The sequence below is a fragment of the Strix uralensis genome, chromosome 1 (assembly GCF_047716275.1).
Source record: "Strix uralensis isolate ZFMK-TIS-50842 chromosome 1, bStrUra1, whole genome shotgun sequence".
Classification (NCBI taxonomy): Eukaryota; Metazoa; Chordata; class Aves; order Strigiformes; family Strigidae; genus Strix; species Strix uralensis.
In genome coordinates this window covers 169,051,071-169,073,730 of record NC_133972.1, presented here as the reverse complement: position 1 = coordinate 169,073,730, position 22,660 = coordinate 169,051,071, and the positions used below count along the sequence as shown (strand labels likewise).

Here is a 22,660-nt window from a genome sequence, read left to right as displayed (position 1 = left end):
TGCTTTGCTGACTTGCCAGAACACAGGAACTCATCTTTATGGTATATATCATCTTCATGGCCTTTTGGTTATAGGTTCACTGCTCCTCTCTACCATCTCCTAGATTATTGTAGCTGTTACAAACTTGCTAACTTGGCTTGCTTTGCTGAGGGAGGATCTGAAGCTTCATGACTACTAGTAACCCAAGAGGGGAGAATGAACACAAAGTAGTGAGAGAGGGAATCAATGGGTATGTATCTCAGATTGTTGTAGATTCACTTAAACAGTGCACTGCTACATTTACACTGCATCCATTAGCTGTGCAAGTCTTTCCGAAGCAGTCTCCAATGTAAACATGCCTCAGAAGTTGCTACACTGAGCACCTTCCACCTCATGATGCTATGAATGACCCATTTGCTGAAAGCCATTTTGAATATAAAGTAAGAAAGTGTCCAGTAGCAACTTTTATCATTAACAGGTGTGGTTGGGACACTGAAAATATATCCTGTTCTGTATTGTTGCAATGGAGTCTATAGAGCTGTGATAAAAAGGTGGGACTCATCAGTCTGGATAACAACATCTTCAATTGCTTTGCCCAGACTTGTCAGAACGGTTTAGAGTGTGACTTTTCCCTGATCTTACTCCTTCATACCATTGTACTTCCACCTTGAGCCAAGGAAAACAATAATGTCTCTAGCGGTTTCGATTTTACTGCTGTTTAAATGGGCTTTGGAGTGTCGTTGACCTAGAAAACGATATGGCTGTTGGAAGTTATAGGTCAGCACTTAAAACAACTTAAACTAGATGTTCAGATCTCAAATATTAACCTCCACCACTGTGGAAAGTGCTGGTTTGCCACTCGCCTGGGTTTTGTACAACAGATTGCCATCCAGTGGCTGAATAGCATGTTGCATGCAAGCATATCTCTGAGTAAGCTGTTTGCTACCCTGTCCATTTTCTACCTGCAATAAACATTTCCTCAAGCACATTTAGTTTATCTATCTACCATGGTTTACCTAGACATAAATGAGGATGTTGTTTCTCCTCTACTTGCAAGGCTGCAATGTGAAGCTTATTGGAAGCAATATTAGACAAGTGTTTGGTTCGGATTATTTTTTTTTAATCTATATGCAAACTCCACTTAACAGCAAGGTACTACTAGTACTGCCTGCCAAATGGTATTTTGCATTATAAAAGACATTTATAAAAAAGAAACTGAAAACCACTAGGGAAGAGTCTTAAACAAACAAGCCCATCTGGCTGTTTAGTGAATTATTATGTATTTTAGGCGAGAGTGATACCAATGAGTCCTATTAAGGTTGTCCAGCATTTCTTATAGTAATACTCTAGCTTTTATTGCTTATAATTTTGCTGTATCTTAATTGTTTGGGCTGAAACTCTTTATGCAGGGGCAGCTGCCTTGTACTGAATTAATTTTAGAAAACTGCAGCCAAAATAGTTTAGCTGTTTCCATAAGAGAATCTAGGAGAAATAATGTGTTTTGCCCACATTAGGTTGTATGCTTTTCTTTGGAAGACTTGCACTCATGTGCTTGGAAGCAGATACTCCAAAGACAAAAAAGAAGAAGAAATGGTCTTTCTGTTGTGTCCATCTCTCAGAATTTCTATCTTAAGACAGCCCATAAACATTTGAATAAACACAGTTTTCTGGTGTTCAGCAGCAACTAGACATAAACAGCTTAGTTCCTCTGGTATGTTGACTGCACTGGATGTTTTCCAGCCTGCGTCAAACAAGAATTTCTCTGCAACCTTCATTCCTTTTTCTGGTATGCTATAGGTTAGACCAGATCTAAGGTGGGACACAAAGTGGGAGGTGGGACACCCAAGGTGGGAGGAAGGATCCCTGCACTATACCTAAGCTAAGTAGGGGACGAAGTTGCCCTTATGATTTACAGCACAAAGTTGACAGGAGGAGGTCTAGGAGGTAACAAGACACCTAGGAAGAGACTAAGTGATTGGGTTTAGGATACTGTAGGCTCACTGGGATGGATGTGTGTAAGGTGTGACTATACGTGCATGACAATAGGTGTGTGTGGACAAAAAATGAGCCTATGTAAAACTAAGGGAGAGGCTAGAAGTGGGTGAACTAAGGGGGCAGAGATCAGGAATCTATGAAAGCGTGCTGGGAGCAGCGGTGTATGGGACTCCTTCACGATTTCACAGAATGCTTGAAATGGGAAGGCACCTCTTGAGTTCATGTTGTTCATCACCCTTCTCAAAGCAAGATCATCTAAAGCAGGTTGCCCAGAACAATGTTGAATCAAGTTTTGAATATTTCCAATGATGGAGACTCCACAACATGTCCGGTATTCAGAGTTCATCATTGACCTTCAGAAAGTCTCAGCTGCTTGTGTGGGTGCCTCTGAGAAAGTCCATGCCTGGTTTTCCATGCACAAAATAAATGGCAATGACAGCCCTTTTCCCATAGGGTTGTTTAGAAAATAATAATGATTGTTTGTGATTGTTAGCAAATGGAGAGTGAAGTGCTCTGCAGCTTCTGTCTGTAACATGATCTTTCAGGCCTGGGCTGTTTTATTCACAAAATCCTCCTTTCCGCAGTGCCCCAAACCCTCCACCCCCCCAACCTCTGAACATAAAGCTGAGGATGGAAGATGATAATGTAGTTTGCTTGGGTTGACTTTTTGTTTCAGCCATTGGTCAGATAAGAAACGTACCTCTAAATCAAACTACTGCATTTTGCACAGGACCCTAGAAAGATGTGCTTAAGTAGATATCCGATACTGGTCACTCTTTAAAGATGTACAGAATGTGTTTATCCCTCATTCCTATAGTTCACTGTCAGTAGATGTGTTATTTTCCAGAACTTTGTTCTATGGTACACAAAGACACTTCAGAAATTGTTTTGGAACTCCTAATACTGCTGCAGTTCCTTCAAGTCCTATCAGATATTTGTATCATGTTAAGCATTTGAAATGTCCTTAGTTTATTTACTCTGGGTTTTCTATCCATTATGCACTCTTCCAGAGTCGTGAATGAGAAGACTGTATCCTGAGATTTCCAACTGCCTTCCAGGTAAGAGAAGCACTGGAGGGTAAATGTAACTTGTTCTTATTTAAAGCAAGGCTGTTTACTTGGCAGGTTGGCTGTAACAAGTAAGATGTTGGACTACAAATTGAATGGCAGAATGAAACTAAATATTAAATGGATAGCAGCTGAATGAGGACTCTGTGGCTTGAGGACAGGATAAGTGTAAGGACTCATAAGGAGAAGTATAAGCTTATGCCCTTGAAGTTTTTCTTGGATACAACTATTAAAGGAAGCCAAGTCTTTGTGATCCTTGTTTATATTATACTATGTGGGTTTTGTGTGAAATACATACTTAGTAAAATGATAAATTATACTTTATACTGTGAGGGATTATTCTTTTGCTAGTGCTGTAATCTTTACCATTATTCCTCCTGTATGATACGTGGAAATGTGGCATGATTTTAAAAATGCTGCATTATTTTAAAAATGCTGCATTATTTTAAAAACACCTTTATACTATCGTACTCCTCAAGAATCTGTTATATTTACTAGAATCATAGAGTCATAAAATGGTTTGGGTTGGAAGGGACCTTTACAGATCATCTAGTTCAATGCCCCTGCCATGGGCAGGGACACCTCCACTAGATCAAGTTGCCCAAAGCCCTGTTCAACCTGACTTTGAACACTTCCAATGATGGGGCATGAATGATGGAGGACTGTCACCAGCTGCATCAAAATAAATAGATATGTTTTAGTTAACCACTCTGGACATATTATATGAAATAACTGCATGAAAGGTATCTTCTGATCCTCCCTCCTGTTTTTCTCCTTCTTTCTTTGCTTAACTGCTCCTTTGTTGCATAGTGTGGAACTGGATTATGCGAGACTGCATTGCCTTTCGCATCAGAAGGTGTTTCAAACCCTCTTACAGCAGTATGGTGCAATGCTTCTTAAAAGGGTCTTGGCCATCTGAATGCTCCTAGAGGGTATGGAGGATCCAGAAGAAATCAAAGCCCCAAGACTGAAAATACTGCTTGTTCTTGTGGGTCAGACTTTTTCACTTTGGTCCTTACCTTTTCCTGAAATTATAAAGACTGAGTAGAAAGAAACAGTCCCTGGAAACTCTGCATCACAACCAAGAGGTAAATTTTACTTCTCAGGTCATCAAAAGAGAAACTTTCTCTGTCCATTAACTACAGAGCTGTTGAGTCTCCTGCTGCTAGCCTGAAGCAAGTGTTTGACCTTACCTTCTGCTCCCTAGCCACGTTGTTGACATGTTATACATTCACAGTGTGCTGTCACAGGGTTTTTGTGCTGCATTCTGTGTCCCAGAGCTTGAAGAAGGCTGTTAAGCCAGCATGTGGTCTTTGCCTGTGACCACTCATTGGGTGCTCCAGGTGGACGTTTAGTGTTGTGGTCTTTCCCTGCCATATGAGACAGCTTGCCTGAGACACACTCACTTCCTTGTCCTGTATGCATGTTTAATTCACATGCTTGTGCCTCATTGTGTAAGGTTTTATGTGCTGACGTTCAGGTACCTGGGAAATTTTGCAGTTCTGAATTTATTTCAATGAATTTGTTTTTCTTTTTTTTTTTTTTTTTTAATCCTGCTCTTGGCGGATTTGGTAGACTATTACACTACAGCTCAAGTAATGTAGGGTAGCAGAGTGAAAAGAAGTCCACAGCCTGTAGAAATTATTCCCAGTCCAACACGGCCTTGCAGAATGGACTGCTCCACTGAACATCTATTAAGTATCCTGCTACCTGTTGAGAATATCTGTTCCAGGTTATTATTAAATAACCCAAAGGCTCTACACAAAGAATCTAGAATATGACATTTGCTGCCTACGCTGGGCTCTGGGACACCAAGTGTGTCCGAGGATGTCTGCTGTTGAGATTTCAGCTGGTCTGGGAACATTCAGCAGCTAAACAGGCACACAGGCATCTTCACTGCTGAAATCTCAGGCTCCTGTGGGGCTAAGGTGGCAGCTAGCAAGGCATTTCCAGAAGGTATGTTTTGGCTTTAATCTTTGTTGACAGGCATCAGAACTCAGTTGTCTGATTTGGTACGATAGCTCTTCTAAACAAGAGTTAGGGATGGGATTTGCCTTTACCTCAGGGTGTTGTAGACAAGTGCAGCTAAGTTAGTCAACCTTGGTGTCTTCCTAAAAACAGGGGAGAGAAAAGGAGACACAAGGGAAAATTTAACTGATTTGTTTTATAAGTATGTGTTAGGCTAAGCTGATTTACCTCTTCAGTATTTAAAACAAGAAAATAATCTAGACATGACTAAGGTGCATAAACATAAGTGTCTATTACCATGTGAGGTGTCCTAAGGGGTCTATAATTCCTAAGCAGGGCTGGAAGATATGACATAGGTTCTACCCACAAAAATGAAAGCGATGACTGAAAATGCAGCCTTTCCTCTAGGCTCTGTCAAATATGGCTGTGCCATGTCATTTCTTTGTAGAATCACATCTACTTATGAAATCAACATGCTTTAAATATTGTACATGATTTATTTCCCTAGTGAACTGGTGCAAGTCATTGATCCCACCATGCAGGACCTCCTTGCATGACTGAGGTCAAATTAATTTTTTTTTTTTTTGCCTTTGTTTGTTTGTTTGTAGGTTTTTTTGTTTGTTTTGTTAGAGCTTTGTATCCACTTTGTACGCCTTTGGCACAGCTGAAGGTGTGCACTCTGCAGGGTCCAGACAGTGAGCTGTAAGAGCCATTGGTTTTAGTGGGCTCTGCATATCCTTAGGGGTGGATTTTTCCTCAGTGTTGCAGACTAGCAGAGAATTAAGGTGGACAGATCCTCAGTGGTGAAACAGAGGCATGCTGAGCCGAAGCACCTGAAGCCAAAGGGGCCAACTATCTTCTGCTATTCTCATGTGTGTTCTTGAAATCAGAAATGCAGCTCTCAGAAAATAACCCTAACAAGCAAAGTTGGAAAATATAATCTTGCAAGCTGATTACACATACCTCAGCAAAAAAATTTTGCAGTACACTCCCTGATTTAGCAGAAATATGATCTGTTTGTGGTTTCAGTGATCTATTCAGAATAACCATGGGTTTTGCTGTCAGCTAGTTAGTTATGGAGCGGGTGATTTAGATTTGCTCACAATCATTACTGCAATGAGATCTTTCCCTGCACCCAAAATTACATCAAGGAGTTGACTGGGCCATACATGCACCAAAAATTATTTTTTAGCTCTTGAGAAAAGGTTCAGAGTACTGTCTAATTTTACATGCATGACATTTTAAAGGATTAAAATAATCAAACTGTTTCTTATTTCCTTTTTGAATGGTAGAAAGGCCCTTTTATTCAACTATTCCATATAGTCTCTGAGTGGACATCAGAATTGTTGCCTAAAAGGATATTAATTATCCTGGGAAATGGGAAGCTATTCCAAGGATGTCTAACAATATATGCTGGCTGGTACGTTTTGCTCCTCAGTTGGCTGGTTCCAGGTCCTCCCATTGTAATGAGATATGTAGAAAATGCCTTTATATGATTGACATTATGACTCTTCAAATGAACACGGTGTGGAGACACTGTCTTCTAGAATACCTTGAGAAGAGGTGCCGCCAGCACATCTCCTACAATTATTTCTCCATGTCTGGAACTTTAGTAGGAAACACCACCCAGTGCATCTTTTTGGTGCCTCAAGCTCATAGATTCATATTGTCCGCAGCATCCAGGCTGCAAGCAGAGCTCTGGCAGTAGGAAGCAAATCCCTTTAGAAACTTTCCACCAGGGATTTTTCTTTTGCAGTAGATTTTAGACAGGGTTTCACAATGTCCTGCAAACAGTACCAGCTCTTGAAAGAACTGTCATGGCTTATGTGTGTTATGCAGCTTTGCACTGACATTTTTGGATGGAAGTGACATTTAATTGTTGTGACCTTGCTGTGTCTTGTGATGTTCCAGTGCCAAATGAGAGCCTCATGACATGCGTATCTGATAGATAAATGGCAACTGAATGCCTTGATTTCACATGTCTCTCTCAGTTAGAACTCTGCATTTTGATCATGTGGCAGTCCCTCCACCTGAGGTCTTTTTCCTTTCTTATTTTCAGATCCCTAGAGAAAGGCAAAGTTCAGCTCGTCTGCTTCATGCAATTAGGCATGAAAGTATTAGTGTCCTGGGCTGTGTAAGAGGGTTCCTTCCAGAAAGGTTTTTTCTCACCGTTTAATGGTATGAGACAGTCCTCTCTCTCAGAAGGAACTCACTTACAAGGGGATTTCTCTATGCAAAAAAAAGCTTTTACATGACAGTAAAATCCCGCTTTTAAGTCCTGTTTTAAAGAAAGAGGGTTGACCTTCAATTTAAAAGAGAAAAAGTTTAAAATTGTATCAAAAGGGGAACTTTAAAAATTATTACCCTCTTCAGTTTTACTGTTTTGCTCACTTCCGTATAAAAATGCAAAGCACCCCTGAAAAAACTCTGGCCTCCCAGAAGCTGGTGTTTGACCTTTGCAGGGCAGCAAGCTCTTTACCCACAAGTATAGAATGCAAACATTTTAGATGTATCGCTCCATCTGTTTTCCCGGAGCCCCAGCGCTGCACCAAGGAGGCACTGCCGTCCTCCCCACTGTCACCATCCCTCTGGAAGGGCTCTGGGGTGACAGACCTGTGCCTCTACATCAAGGGCCATTTGGCCGTGATGGGTGCCAAGGAGATCTGGGTGCTGGGGCAGCTGTTGCGCTGAGCGGTGCTGCTGCTGCCACTGAGTTGGGTAACCATAGCAACAGCATCACCGCCAGCATCCTCCTCCTCCTCACTCGGCTCTCCTCCTCCTCGGCATCATCAGGAGCAGCAGCAGCAGCAGCAGCAGCCCTGGCAGGAGCCAGAGCCCGGCAGCCGAGGCTGCAGCCAGCTGCCTGCTGTCCCCTACCTGCACCGTCACCCAGCCACAGCACCGGCACCGGCTCTGCTGCTCCCCACGGGTGGGGAAAAATAGGGGAGAGGGAGATACACTGCAGAGGGATCCCAGACAACCCAGGTAAGAGCTGTGGGGCTGCTCGCAAACTCCCCGTGATCGATGTGGTGTGTGCCTGGCGTGTGTTTGCGTGCGAGTGTTTGTTGCTAGTTTTCTGGCTCTCTCCTTCCAACGGCAGTGTGATGACAATTCAAGGCAAGCATGTTTTCCGGCTCATGTTTCCCATCTCTGCCATACTGTCCCTCTCCCTCTCCTTCACCCAGATACATAAGGAATAATAAATAATATTCAAAAAGGTTGGTAAAAAATGAGGTGATCGGGGAACCCAATATGATCAGTGTTGAATGGCTGTGCTTCCAAAATAAAAGTGGACAGTAGCAGCAGAGCAAAGGTTGACATGGTAATTAATAAGCCTTAAAAAAAAAATAATCATGCGACAACACACTTCTGTCTCTGCCCACTCCACAAATAAATCTCTCATCATATTCAGCAGAGAGCTGTAAACCAGAGAGGTGTATGAATAGCCAAGACTAGAAACCTCACTGTAGTCCACTGTAGTCCAACTGTCACATTTACCTTAAGTGCTTTAAAGCCAGACTAAATCATTGCAATAACAACACAATCATACCTGTGAATATATGAATATATATATTTGTAAAAATACTGCTCTTAAGCCTTTACACCTTCTAAGAAGAAAAAAAGATAATCTTAAAGATGTGGGTGTGATGGCCAGGCAGTAAGAGATGCTTACTTCATCTGTGTGTGAGAAAGCATGTACTGGGTACATTTAAAAAGGTAGGAAGAATAGCTCTAATCCAAAGGCATATGGGGACAGTCCTTGTCATTTTAAAAACAGAATTGATCCAAAGCCGTGGAGTGTCCTTGTGCAGGCAAATATATGTGGATCAGTGCATACATGTCTGAGAGGCATGAAAGGGGAGAGAATAAGAAGTAAGTTTAAGCCAAGTGGTAAGTGTTTGCTGTGTAATGACTGCAGAGAGGTCTTTCCACTTCCATGTAACTATTTTCATTTATTTATTTAATCAGCAGCAAAGAGAAAGAGAGATGCTGCTGCTGTTTCTATCTCCTTCACTAAACTCCTTTTCTCCCTGTGTGGTGTCCTGATCTTCCCTGTCCTCCCCAAATCATCCTTGTTTGTGTGGCTGGAAATGCCGCTTTCTTTAATGATGATAAGCATTTTAATAGAAGCCTTTTGAGCTCATCCCATGATATGATACAGTTATAATTCTGCTTCCTAATTATACTGTGGGGACAGTCTGGGTATGACCCAATACCAAGTAATATAGCAAAGGCTAAGAGGCACTTGTCTTTCATGTTAAACCTGATTTGAAAACCACAGGGCTTTTTGGTCCTAATCCTGTGTTTTGTTACTTGTCTGCAGATCCTCCTAAAATTACCAGGAGCTGGAAGATAATTTGAGATTATAGGTATAGAGCAGAAGGCAGAATTGGGCTCGCCTTTTCTCTCTGATTATAAACATCGTCCTCCTGTGAGGTACAAGAGAACAAGGAATTTGGGTATGCCCAGTTCTTGTGCAGAAGAGTTGTAAATATTACCTGGGAATTATGTTCCATCCCAAGGGAACTTGATAGGGCGAGGGACAGAAAAAGAAAACACAGACAAGTATCTGGAATGAGTGCTTTGATTTGCAAAATAATTTCCTTAGGAACCTGACCTTATCATCACAACAGGTCTTCTCTACAAGGGGCTGTTTGATCCCTGTTAATAACAGTGCTCACAGACACTAAGTTTAGCTGAGGAGGATGATTTTGGATACTGATGTTAATTAAACCGAGACATTGTAGGGCCACAGTCCTCAGGACAGTAGACTAGCCTGGCCACATTACATAGTGTATTTCTGCGTAAGATTTGGTGTCTGCTTCAAATCTAGAGAATATTTAAATCTTGCAACTTCTCCTTTGTAATAACACAGAGGGAATAAAAGTGCCTCTAAAGACGCCTGTAAAAGGAGCTCAAACCTGGTCATGCTTCTGACAGTAACAGAATCAAAATCCTGTTTATATGTGTTGCAGAGATATAAAGTGCATAATCAAGGGGCACCTCAGTAAGGCGTGGAGCAGTGATCCTCTCATCAGAGCAAGCAAATGACTCAAGGTCAAAGGGCTTTGGGGATTCCACATTGACACCCTGCAAGTATTCTTACACAGTCTTACTTTGCTGCTAGCTGTGGGCAGATGATAACAGGGAAGCCAGAACTCATACATGGACTTTTGATTACTACGGGGCTGCAAAACTTCTCTTAGAAATGACTCTGGGAAAGGCAGGAAAGGTTGATGTTTTCGTGAGCACTGCTTTGCTATAAAAATCCTCTGTGGAGGGTTGTTTATGGAAAGTCAGGGCACTGAGTCTGGTATCAGTGTAAACAGCAAGGATGTTCCCGACCTCACATAGCTGATTTCAGTACTTAGTGCCCCCCACTCCTCTTTCCCTTGTTTAAACCAGAAATCTTTGGAGATTTTTCTTTCATTTTGCCTTATGGATTGTTCTACTATATTTTATTTGTTTAGTAATGGAAGGGAACAGTCTTTCTTTCGCTTTGTGCATGGCTGTTAAGAGCTGGTCTCTTGATGCCCACTTAGTGTTGTTCACTAACACTGTTCTAAGGAAAAAAGCTATTTTTGTATCTAATGATATTACTAAGCATCTTTTCAAATCCTGATCCTTATTTTCATTAGTCACCCACTGTGTCTCGTGGAGCTCAGAACACAAGAGGACTTATACAATAGTTGCTGTTCAAAAGTCAGCATTTGCCAACAGGTTGAGACAGGGATTTCTGAAATGCTGCAGCCAGTGCTTTTTTTTTTTTTTTAATAAGGAAGCTGCCGTTTTCCAGATCCTGCTCTGTAGTAACCTGAGGCAAGAGATGATTTGATGATGAATGTTGTACCTTGCATTTAGCTTAACAATGCTATTCATTTTATTTTGAGGCTATGTGTAAACTGCTGTTTATTACTCCATTCAATAATCACACTCTGTGATTTTCCCTGTTGCAATATTGTAATTTTTTCCCTTTACACTGTATGGTGATTAGCTAGATTTGCTGTTTAATGAGACAGACACGTAACCATGGAAAATAAAAGTTTTCCCAATGAGTAGGGGGAGGGTGAGATCTTTACATTAGAGATTGAACATTCCCTATCTGTTTGGTCCCCTTGAAATTAGCAGAAGTTGTGGCCCATCCATACCCAATAAGGAAATAACCTTTTTTTGCCAATATTAATCTTCTTGAGCCATTTTTATGGCTGTCAGGTAAAGAGTGATTCTCCTTTTGCTGATGTCCACAGACCAATCTAAGTTCATCTTCAGTGGACACAGAGGGATCCACAAAGTTTACTTCTCTTACTGCATGTGAGGCACTGTAGGTAGGTGCAATATCCTGACATGTTCTTCATACCTTTTGGGTTTTCTCATTCTTAGGATCATAGATGTAAGACAGACTAAGCAGTAGTTCAACCTTCTGCTGGTATATATACTTACCAAATTCTTGCTTTTGTACTTTCTTCTGATCTGTGTCTAGTAGATATATTTATCTACATTCATTCTTATTTGCTCTTAGCTATGAGGTGTTGTCATGGATAGGGCAGATCTTATGCAACCTATTGGACTTTAAAGGTGGAGTTGCAGATATTACTCATTATACAACAGACTTGTATTGATAATGCATAGCACCAAAAGGTTGGTGTCTGTCTCTCTTGCATGGAAATTTCAAATTCTGACCTCCTGGTAACAGCATGGCTCTTAAGGATTCACAGCATGCAGCACAGTGGCAAGCGTGACTTTCTTAATGTAACTTGGCTTGGTAGGGACTACTTGTGCTGTTAGGACCCTGTTGCCACCATTTAGCAGCCTGGGGAGCAGCAGGGTCTTTCTTTGTCCAGTTAGTTGGGCAAACAAATCTCTCCTGTTGTATTACTATTCAGCTTTATGTGACTGGGAAGGAATCTGGCTCTGCCAGCATCTTCTAATGTGTAATTTTAGTTCCTAACATGCTGCTAGCGTTGCATTTATTTCTGAGGCTAAAAAGCAGTGTTCCATTACTTTTTTTATGGCCCAAAAGAACATGAGTATTACTTGGAGGATGTGGCTTGGGTGAAATGTTGTTTGTATCTCTGTCAATTTGTCAGCCCATACTGCCAAAACCACCGTGGCAGTAGGAAAAGCAATCCTATTTTGTGAGAATGATTTCATAAAGAACAGAGCAAAAGGACCAGTATTTCCCTCCACTGAGTCCTCTACAAGTGGGGTGTTTCAATATGAAAATTTCCATCCCTATTATATTATCTCTTCCTTTCCACTCATAGCCCCTTGTTTTTCTCAGTGGCTGTGACTTGACCTTATTGTGGGCAGATGATGCTTGTACATGGTGTAACCTCATGGTCTAGCTAAATACGCTCTTGCCTTGTGAACATCAGCTTTGAGGATGTCTGCACAAAACAACAGCTGAAATGATTTTTTTTTTTTTCCCCATAAGAAAGTCTTGCATTTGTTTTAGAGGTGATGGGGAAGCATGGGGCAACACACAATCATGGAAGATCGTGTCCCTTTGTATAATGCTTTTCTGGATTTGTGTGATCTAACAAAATTTAGGTTCTTACTGGTGTTTTGGCTTCTGCAGAGGACTGAGACTCTGAGCTACAGGTTTTGAGCCTATGATGCAGGCTTGTTAGCTGCCAATACCTGTAGCAACTGCTCATCCTCTGTGTGACTGAGTACCTGAGTTCAGCAGGTACTGGTTCACATCTGCACAGTTCTGCTGTGCTATTAGGACCCAACTATCCCACATCTTAAGACATGAGGATCTCAGTGGGACAAGGCAGACAGATTTCATTAGACCTGAGCAGCATCTGCTGCTGCAAATGACTCTTCTTACAGGCCCTTACAGAGTACACTACACTGCATAGATCTATTCTACACCATGCAGCAGCACAACCCTATTTATTTTCTTTGACTGTCTTGGTTTAAAATCTCAGCTGAAAACTTCTTTTTTCTGTCCATGTCTCCTCATTGTCTTCTCTCTGTTCCCTTTTCCCTTTGCAGCTGTGTTTAAGCTGAGCTGTGTGGGGGTACAGTGTGCTAGGGTAGATGTTAGAGAAAATAAAGTTTCATTGTGTTATGTTCTGGAGTTCTTTGCTCTACAGCCACCCAGCCCTTTCACCACTGGAGGCTATAGGATGCTTGCCACTGACCTCAGAAACAGCAGGATTCATCCCCATGCACAACAGCCTTTTCAGAAGGAAAGATAGTGCACAAGGCTGTGAAGAGATTGTTGTCTGAGAAAGGCATGGAAGCCTGAACCCTATCAGTTGAAAAGCAATTGTCAGTTGCCACAGATGGATCAAAGTCATCTTGTTGTCTTAGCCTGGGACATAACGACCACCAGAATGTTCACTGTCTTTGTGTGGGGAACCGAGCAGCAAAGTCAGGGGATTTGAGAAGGGACAAGGTAGAGAAGGACAAGGTAGAGAGACATTATTTCAGCAAGGCTACTCTTTTTGCAAGAAGTCAACCTCTGCAGATTGGCCCAAAATGGAGAGCAAGAATCATTCCAGAAGGTTATGTGAAAAGTACTTAGATATGTTCTGTCTTTTATCGTGGGAAAGGGAGGAATAGATTTTGGATTGCGTCAATTCTTTTGTCTACAGAGGGAAGAAAGATTGTTGGGAAAAAAAAAAAGCAAAAAATCTGGTGAGGAATGATCAGCAGACTCTTGCTAATTTTTAGTAGCACTGTAAATTAGGCCTTGTTTTCTTTAGGTGACTTGCGTTGGTAGTGGGTGACATTAGTGCTTTATTAAACTTGCCATGCTGAGAAGCTCATCGGTTTAGTGTAGCTAATAATAATACCCTAATCGAGAAACAGAAGGTGGGATAACTCGGCATCAGAAATTGGAATGCAGAAATAGTCGCTGCTAGTTGAACTAAAAATACACAACAGCATAACCCGCTTGCCTACAGCAGCACATGCTGAACACACATCGGGCTCTGGCGGTGGGGAGAATGGCTTTCCTTTGTTTTCATCAGCTGCTAGATCAGCAGTGCTCTGTGGTGACCCATGCGTGTGACTGCCAAGCTCTACCTCAGATGTGCAAGGCCCCTCTGTAGCAAGTTAATTAGTATCCTTGGCAAGTTAATCATTCTCCAGAGCCATAAACAAACTATATAGGGTGAAACAGACAGTGTAGGATGACTTGAGGAGCCAGTTTGTCCTAGGGTGGGACTGTGTGATGATGGTAATGCCCGATGAAGTGGGAGTGACCTGCAGCAGGGACAGGGATGTAGCCATGGCTACTCTGTTCCTCTGCTCCACACTTCTACTTGGGAATAAACAGCAGATGTTAAAATCCCTGCTGAATTATAAGCCTTGGAGTTACTGCTGCGTGAGGGTTATTTGCGCTCAAAGAGGTTTATCCATTTTTTTCTCTACAGCCTCCCAGAGCATGCCCAACCTCTCGGGCTTTACAAGGGTGATATTTGATTTAGCATAAACATTTTTTTTCTGCTATGAAATTTGAAGTTTCCATGACAATAAGCTAAGAGTGGCCCAGATGTGGTGGTGATGGGGGACCCTGAAAGAGGTTAGTTAGATTCAATTAGGACACATCTAATGGCAGAATCAGTGTAACATGGAATATCTGCTGCCTTGTCAGATGGTAGATCAAAGATGAGGAATGCACTGTAGATGAAGAAAGGTGCTCAGCGAAAAGAGGGAGTTAACTGACTGTGTTGAGCACAAGTGATGAGACATTGCCTCTGGATAAAGGACACAAACACAACATAGTGCTGAATGAGTGAAGACAAGAAGCAAGGGCTGAATGATCTAATTTGAAATTTCTGCATTATATGTAATAAAATCCTGGCAGTGGTGGAAATCCTTCACTGATTTGAATACAGAGACAATTGTGGCTGGGATAGGAGTGGGCAAGGATATGACAGTAGGTACTTTGGTCACCACACGTGCAGGCAGGAGGAATACAGGTGGCTACATCAGCACTCCTGCCTTGCTTCCCCTCCCAAAGTTGTGTGTCTGCTTACCGTACAAGCACAGGTGCTTCCCTCAGAGCAGAAAATAGCAGAATACTGTATGAAGAAATGTATCTAACAGAACGGTTTTTAAAAGATTCAACCTTGAGGTAAGCCCTTTCCTCAATACACCTGAGCTTTTCTTCTGCCTGTTTTCCTGCTGTGCTATCACAACCAGTAAATCTGAGGACATCAATCTCCCTTGTGTCTTATCTGAGACCCTTTGGAGTCATAGGGATCATCTGTAGACAGACCAGGCAAAGCACAGAGGTTTCTTCTTTTGTGATAGGTGCCTCTTGTCTGGACTTCTCTGGACTGAGGTTACTCTAGATAAAGGGAGCACCAGGAATCACAAGCTTACTTGCTAGTCTTAGCTTCTGTCTGGGACTGCTATTCTACTTACTCTGATGAAGTGAATAGCAGAAAGCCATTTTTGTTCATGAGATAGATTCATAGGATAATTCAGGTTGGAAGAGATCTCTATTCCAAACATCTGCTCAAACCGGGCTTACCTGTGGAGTCAGACCAGCTTTCTCAGGGCTTTATCCAGGCCATCTTTTTAACCATCTGTAATGAAAAGTGGGTGGTCTGTAAAAGCTTTTGAATTGTCAGGACTAGGGTCAGCAGTAGTTTTCAGAAAGAGATTGTTCTGTGAGAGAGAGAGGACATCTGACAGCACATGCAAAGAACATTTCCATGGACTTCTGATCATGGAGATACTCAGAGGAAGCTGGAAGAGACTCTGAGAGGAGAGTGGCATGCAGAGCATGACAGAAGTGAAGATGAACTTATCAAAAGCATCCTTGGGCTGTCAAGGGCAGGTTTATTCTTAAGCATAAATGGCTTCCTCTGGGGACTTGTGGAATACGTGTTGCCGGGGGAAAGTGCTGACGTTTATAGTGAAATGGGTCTGGCTTGCCCTGCTTCTGTACATGGCAGATGACTGTTCTGGGAGATAATGCCTCAGGTCAGTGATTTAATTATGTCTGGTTTGGAGACCTTTTACCATACCTGTGATAACTCAAGGCTTAAAGGATGGCTTTTAGACGAGGAATCATCTGTTCAGCAGCAATAATCACCAATTACTAAGAAAAGATCACCTTCCTTAGTCATTTCCCTCTTATCCCATCTTCCTACCAAAAGCTCAGTTTATAAAAGCTTTGCTTTCAGGACCAGTGCCACTGATAATCAGAAACCTCTCATCGTGAGAACATTTAAAAAAGAGTTTGAGGACCAATTATATAAATGTTTCCTCTTTTGTAAAACAGCCTGGGAATTGTAAACATACTGGGTCCACATCTCTCTAAATAATTCATCATGATGAATTATTTAGTTGTGTAAGCTGTGTTTTACGTAGGGAAATGCTTTTCTTAATGTGAAGGAAATGCAGATATTTTAGATAATTTTGAAAGAAGTGGCTGTCATTTCACTCTTTCACTACTGTCTACATTGTAATTGATTTTTGTCATGAGTGTGTTCTTCAGGAGTGGGTGATACCAGGTCTGTAGCAAGTCAAGGTGACTCTTCCTCAGCAGCACAAATCACAAAACCTTTCATCAGAATATGGCTTATCAGAAGTCGAGGAGTCCACTTCCTATTGAAGATGTGCAAAGGGCAGATTTTAGAATCATTGTTTATTTTCCAGGTAAAACTGAGGATGACGACTTCAGTCAATGGGAGAGGAATAAAGGTGAATGCTGTTACTGATGGAGTCTTTTGTACAATGCTTTCATTTTTGAACCTCATTTGTAAGATTAACTTGAATTTTGTTCTCTTTTTTTATAGTTGGATAATTCTCTTGCATTTTCTTTTCTCTCCCCTTCCTTTTCCTCCCTCAACAACAGATGATTTTGAAGACAGCATGAATGAAACAAAATGTTGGCATGGTCTAGCTGGATTTCCTGACAAGATAAACATTAAGTTAAATGTGAGACATATGTCTTAGTGTGTGACTGTAATTTTATAGGTTCTTTTATATGTTATGGTTGGCAACAGAATCCCTGTAGCCTATTCTGGCTAGAAAGAACAGTATTTCTTAGTCTTAAGACAGATACATGATCTAAAATAGGTATATACCACTAGCTATACAGTGTGAGTGAATCTTAGTTATAAGTAGTTTCCATTGCAATACATTTTATAAATGGAGATGGTTATTCAGCCATGATGTGTTTGTGATAGGGATGATGGTCTCATTATCAGCAGTCCTCTTTTCTGCCTTCATCCCACCTTTGGTGTTAAACTGTCTGGAGGCAATGCAGCTCCATTTGCTCCCACTGTGGAGTACAAACTTGCATTGGGTGAGAATATGTCCTCTGATGGTTGCATGGGTACAAATTTGGAGGGATATTGGCTCCAGCCAGTTTGTGCAAACAGACCACTGGAGAGAGGATGAATGTCATGCTCCTCTCCACCCCCTTGATTTTGGGGACCCCTCACAAATCTGGGAGCTCTTTGAACAGCAATGAAATCTGCTCCTCCCTTCTCACCTGTTTTTTGCAAGGATCTCCATGCAGAAATGCTGTTGCTAGATCATGTATGGGAAGATGCAGGCCCATGAGTGTTTGTATTTTATATGAGATCCTGGTCATGGGTGGAAATTAATCTGCTTTACTTTAGTGATCTGCAGTAGAGTCAACGTCATCCAAAGTAGCCACCAGCTTTCCCTTTGTGGACAGGGCAGAGAAGCAGATATTTCTAAGGCACTAAATGGACAATGTTTTTAAATGCCTACTTTAGGATAGAAAGATCATGCTCAGACTTTGTCTCCAAAACAAAAGGAACCTGGACAAATAGTTGAGGAAAAACCATTTACACTGTAGATGTCTGTCATTTTGTCAAGTGTATCCAATCTTATTTACTGTCAAAATATGGAACAGAGCATGGACAATCTGAGCATTATCGCTTTTTTCCAGATGCCCTTGTCATTTGTCTTTAGGTTTCCTAAGATGTGTGGCATTGTGATCTTCTTTGCTGGAAGGATCGTATGCAGTCCTCCTGCCTTTGTCATTTGGGTTTCCAGTCTGTTCTGGTATTTCACATGGCAAGACCACCTTTCCTCTGATCTGCTGTCACGTCCCTCCATATGATGTCTCACTTCGGGCTCCTGGCTGGTTGCTGCACTACCACGGTGAAAGAATAGTGAATCAGCCCCTAACATTGCTTCACAGTACAGATACTGAAGATTTTAGTGGTAAGATATAGTCAGGGAATAAATGGCATATTTGGCAAAAATGTAGCCTGTTTGGGAAGTGCATTTGAGCTTTGAGAATGCAAACACCATGAACCAGCTTGGATAACAGTGGCACTATAACTGCCTTAGCCTGGTCCCCAGCTGCACCAGGACATCACTGGGAGGCACCCCTCTTTGGTAGGGTCCTTTACACCGAGTAGAGAGTCATCCTTTCCCTGCCCTTGAGACAGCTTGTTCAGAGACAGCTGAAGCACACCTCTGCAGTGGTTCAGATATGCAGTACCCTTTGTTTGGAGGAGTAATTTAGTGCTTTGTGTGGGTGCATTTATGGGAACACACAGCTTCTCTTAAAGAAATATGCATGTTTCTGGTGTTTGCAGATGTTATGGCTGCACATTAAGAGAAAAAAAAAAAAGACTTTGGTGGAGGAAATTTCCATTATTCACCAGCAGTTCTTTGCAGACAACACTTTTAGTTATGAATATCTTATTTGTACCTTAATAGCTTTTTCTGTGTGGGGAGAGAAGAGGGGTTGGAATTTGATTCCCAAAGGAATTAAGTATGTCTGGCAGTAAGCAAATCAACAACCTTATGAAAAAAATTGCATCAGAAGGCCTTGTTCCTACAACTGCTATCAGAGCCACAATGAGCCATGCTGAGGCTTGGCCCTTGTTGCCTTCTTCAGGACTCCCACCTGGACTTTTCCTTTCATCACTCTGGAGCCTAAACTTCTCATGTGGTTGTAGATTTTTCCTGTCTCATACACAGCAAGTCTTTCTGACTCTGGTTTAAGTCAAGGAGAGCAGCAATATGATGCTATATTTATACCTAAAGACTGAAGTGTGTAGAATTGAGAAAAAAATTGAAAAATCTAGACAGTAAGCTAGGCCCCAGACCCATGACTGTCTTCCCCCACCTCATGCACAGACTGTCAACCTGAATGATATATGTAAGATCATAGAATCATAGAATAGTTTGGGTTGGAAGGGACCTTAAAGATCATCTAGTCCCAACCCCCCTGCCATGGGCAGGGACACCTTCCACTAGACCAGGTTGCTCAAATCCCCATCCAACACTTCCTTGAACACTTCCAGGGAGGAGGCAGCCACAGCTTCTCTGGGCAACCTGTGCCAGTGTCTCAGCACCCTCATAGTAAAGAATTTCTTCCATATATCTAATCTAAATCTACCCTCTTCCGGTTTAAAACCATTAAACTTCATCTTATCACTGATGGAGAGTCCCTCCCCATCTTTTCTGTAGCCCCTTTAAGTACTGGAAGGCTGCTATAATGTCTCTCTGGAGCCTTCTCTTCTCCAGGCTGAACAACCCCAACTCTCTCAGCCTGTCCTCATAGAGAAGGTGCTCCAGCCCCCTGAGCATCTTCATGGTCCTTGTCTGGACCCACTTGAGCAGGGCCATGTCCTTCTTATGTTGGGGGCCCCAGAGCTGGACACAGCACTGCAGGGGGGGTCTCACGAGAGTGGAGTAGAGGGGGAGAATCCCCTCCTTTGACCTGCTGGCCACACTGCTCTGGATGCAGCCCAGGACACGGTTGGCTTTCTGGGCTGCGAGTACACATTGCTGGCTCACAGTTAGTTTTCTATCCACCACTATCCCAAGTCCTTCTCCGTAGGGCTGCTCTGAATCCACTTATCACCGAGCCTAATGCAGTCCATGTGCCTCTGTCTCCAGTGCCCCTGGTGCTGAGTGCCATACTTGGCACACCACTGGCTCTCACAGCAGCCCCTCTCTGGCTGGGGGATGTGCCGTGCTGGTCCAAGCTGCCAGTGTCCTCACTGAGTGTGGCTGATGGTGCAGGAAGGAGACTGAAATGCTTTCCTGCTGCTGCTGCTTCTAGGAATGGCTAGAGCTGCTGGTGAAATGTTGTGTCGCAGACATTAGTGACTATATGTTGAGAAGACAGCTTAAATGCTTCTTTCTTCTCTCTCCTCCATTGTACAATATAGTACACGATCATGCATAATTGCTGAGCACTTGACTTCTGTGGTTGCTTGGGTAGGATTTACAGGTCAGGTGGGTGGGTTCTCACTAGGAACATAAACTATTCATTTAAAAATTTTGTCTTTTCCAGTCTGGAGCAATGGAACTGCTGAGACATAATGGAAACTCCTTCCTTTTAAGAAAAATATTTATCTAATTTTGTTTATGAATCTTTGTCAAGTCTCAACAAATCTACTTTAAGCCTCAAATCAGTGTTGACTATACCTTTTTTTTTTCCCAGATCATTTATTTAATGATCAACAAAGTAATAAAATTGTTGAAAATTAAGAATTATTACACTTAGGAGAGACTTGTTGAAACTTAACAAAGCTGTATGAAGGAAAATGAAATTCACTGTTGATGAATACAAAGCAATGTACAATGGAAAGAAGTAACTTGAATGATTCATTGCCCTTGCTGGGTTCTAAAGAAATTTCTCACAACTTGAGGGAAATCCTCCAGAAAACCTTTCAACATATATGGTTATCTTAGGAAATAAAATCCTCTGTGAGTAAATAGAATATTTGGTACATAAGAACAGGGATGAGGATTGTTTCTGAATATAAAAATTAATCTTGGGGGTTCTTTTCCCCGCAGTGAAATATTTGTCAATTAAAAAATGTTTTCACTTAAATTAACATCAACCTGTGGGAAGTATTGATCTTCTAAAATTTGCTTTGGGAAAAAGCTGGAAATTAAATGTTCTGTAATCCTATTGGAAAGTTCAGGGTTTGGTTTGTTTTGAAATGTCTTTTTTAGTTTCAAATTGCAATTGTTTTAGAAAAAAAAAGCTATTTAGATTTTTAAAAATCCAAAACCTCAAAATGAAATGTGCTGATTCACTCAAACACAGTGTTTCAGATCCATCCAAATATTTTTATTTCTGTCAAAAAAAGCTATTTTGTGGGAAATATAGAGTTTTCATCTTGAGTCTGAATACAAATACCCACCCACTCACAGTTGGAGAATTGCTTGCTGTAGGTCCCATGAGTGTGCTCTTCAAAACACTACAATGTCTTACCAGAAACATGTCATCTCCTAAAATAATGCATTTTAATCTGGTCATTGCATCCTATAGAGTACACATCATAAGTAGGAGGCTTCAGAAGCAGGTGACCAGAATTACTATTGATAGGAAAACTTTTCTGTGTTTTGGATTTGAGTAGAATGAATATGTTATTTCAGCCATAAATGTAGAAAACCCTGTAGCTGAAGGGCCAGGTACTGATGTTCACAACTCCTATGAAGTTAACAGAAAAACTTCCCCTTGAATGGGGTTTTCACCCCTGGTTTTGATATCAGCAAGGTAGCTTTTATGCCAGGCTAGGATATGTAGTGCTCTGCAGAACTAACCAGTGAGTACCTCGAATAATGAAAGGTGAAACTATTTACATTTGTCTTTTTTATTTTCCAAAATGTAAGAAGAAGATAGCATTCTGTGAAAGTGAAAGACAATACATTGAATGTAGATTAAAAAAACATTTTTAAACCATGAAGCTTGCAAAAATGTGAACTATCAAAAAACCAGAGGCCAAGTCTGAGAAGAATTTAAAGAAAGTGGGGGAGATGAGGGAGAAGTACTACTCATTTTTACAGCAAATGAAAACAGTTACAGGATGAATTTAAAATCTTACAGGTGCTGACACTGAGGCTGAAAAAAATCAAACAATTCCCATCAAATTCATTTTGTATCAAGCAATATCTGAGGGAAATTATGACAAAATCTGCCCACTGGGAAATACAGTCCATAACTTTTCATTATTATAGAATCACAGAACAGCCCAGATTGGAAAGGACCTCAAAAGATCATCTGGTCCTACTTTTTGTGGGAAAGGGAGCTGTGATGAGATCATCTAGCATCCTGTCCAGTTGCGTCTTGAAAACCTCCAGCAATGGTGTCGTGGTTTAACCCCAGGCAGCAACTAAGCACCATGCAGCTGCTCACTTCTCCCCCCCGCAGTAAAAACTTGTGGGTTGAGATAAAAACAGTTTCATTACTAAAATAAAATAAAATATAATAATAAAAATAATCATAATAAAAGAATGTAATTAAAAGGATTATAACAAAAAGAGAGAGAAATAAAACCCAAGAAAGGACAAGTGATGCACAGTGCCATTGCTCACCACCTGCTGACTGATGCTCAAGCAGCGATTGGCCCCTCCTGGCCAACTCCCCCCAGTTTATACACTGAGCATGACGTCCTATGGTATGGAATATCCCTTCGGCTACTTCAGGTCAGTTCTCCTGGCCATGCTCCCTCCCAGCTTCTTTGCAGCTGCTCACTGACAGAGCATGAGGAACTGAGAAATCCTTATCTTAGGATAAGCATTACTTAGCAACGACTAAAACATCCGTGTGTTATCAACATTATTCTCACACTGAAACCAAAACTCAACACTGTACCAGCTACTAGGAAGAAAATTAACTCTATATCAGCTGAAACCAGGACAGATGGGGACTCTACCACATCTATGGG

General features: G+C 41.6%; 1 protein-coding gene across 2 annotated transcripts in view; it reads left to right on the top strand.

The window, feature by feature from the left end:
- Positions 1 to 22,660, top strand: part of FAM135B (family with sequence similarity 135 member B) — a 250,599-nt gene that overhangs the window by 24,687 nt on the left and 203,252 nt on the right. Inside the window, exon 2 of one of the 2 annotated variants that reach the window (XM_074888616.1) lies at positions 2,985 to 3,032. The gene's annotated coding sequence lies outside the window, so the exon portion shown is untranslated. Of the gene's footprint in view, positions 1 to 2,984; positions 3,033 to 7,837; positions 7,995 to 22,660 lie in introns of those variants that run through there. The other variant, XM_074888608.1, reaches the window with a different exon arrangement.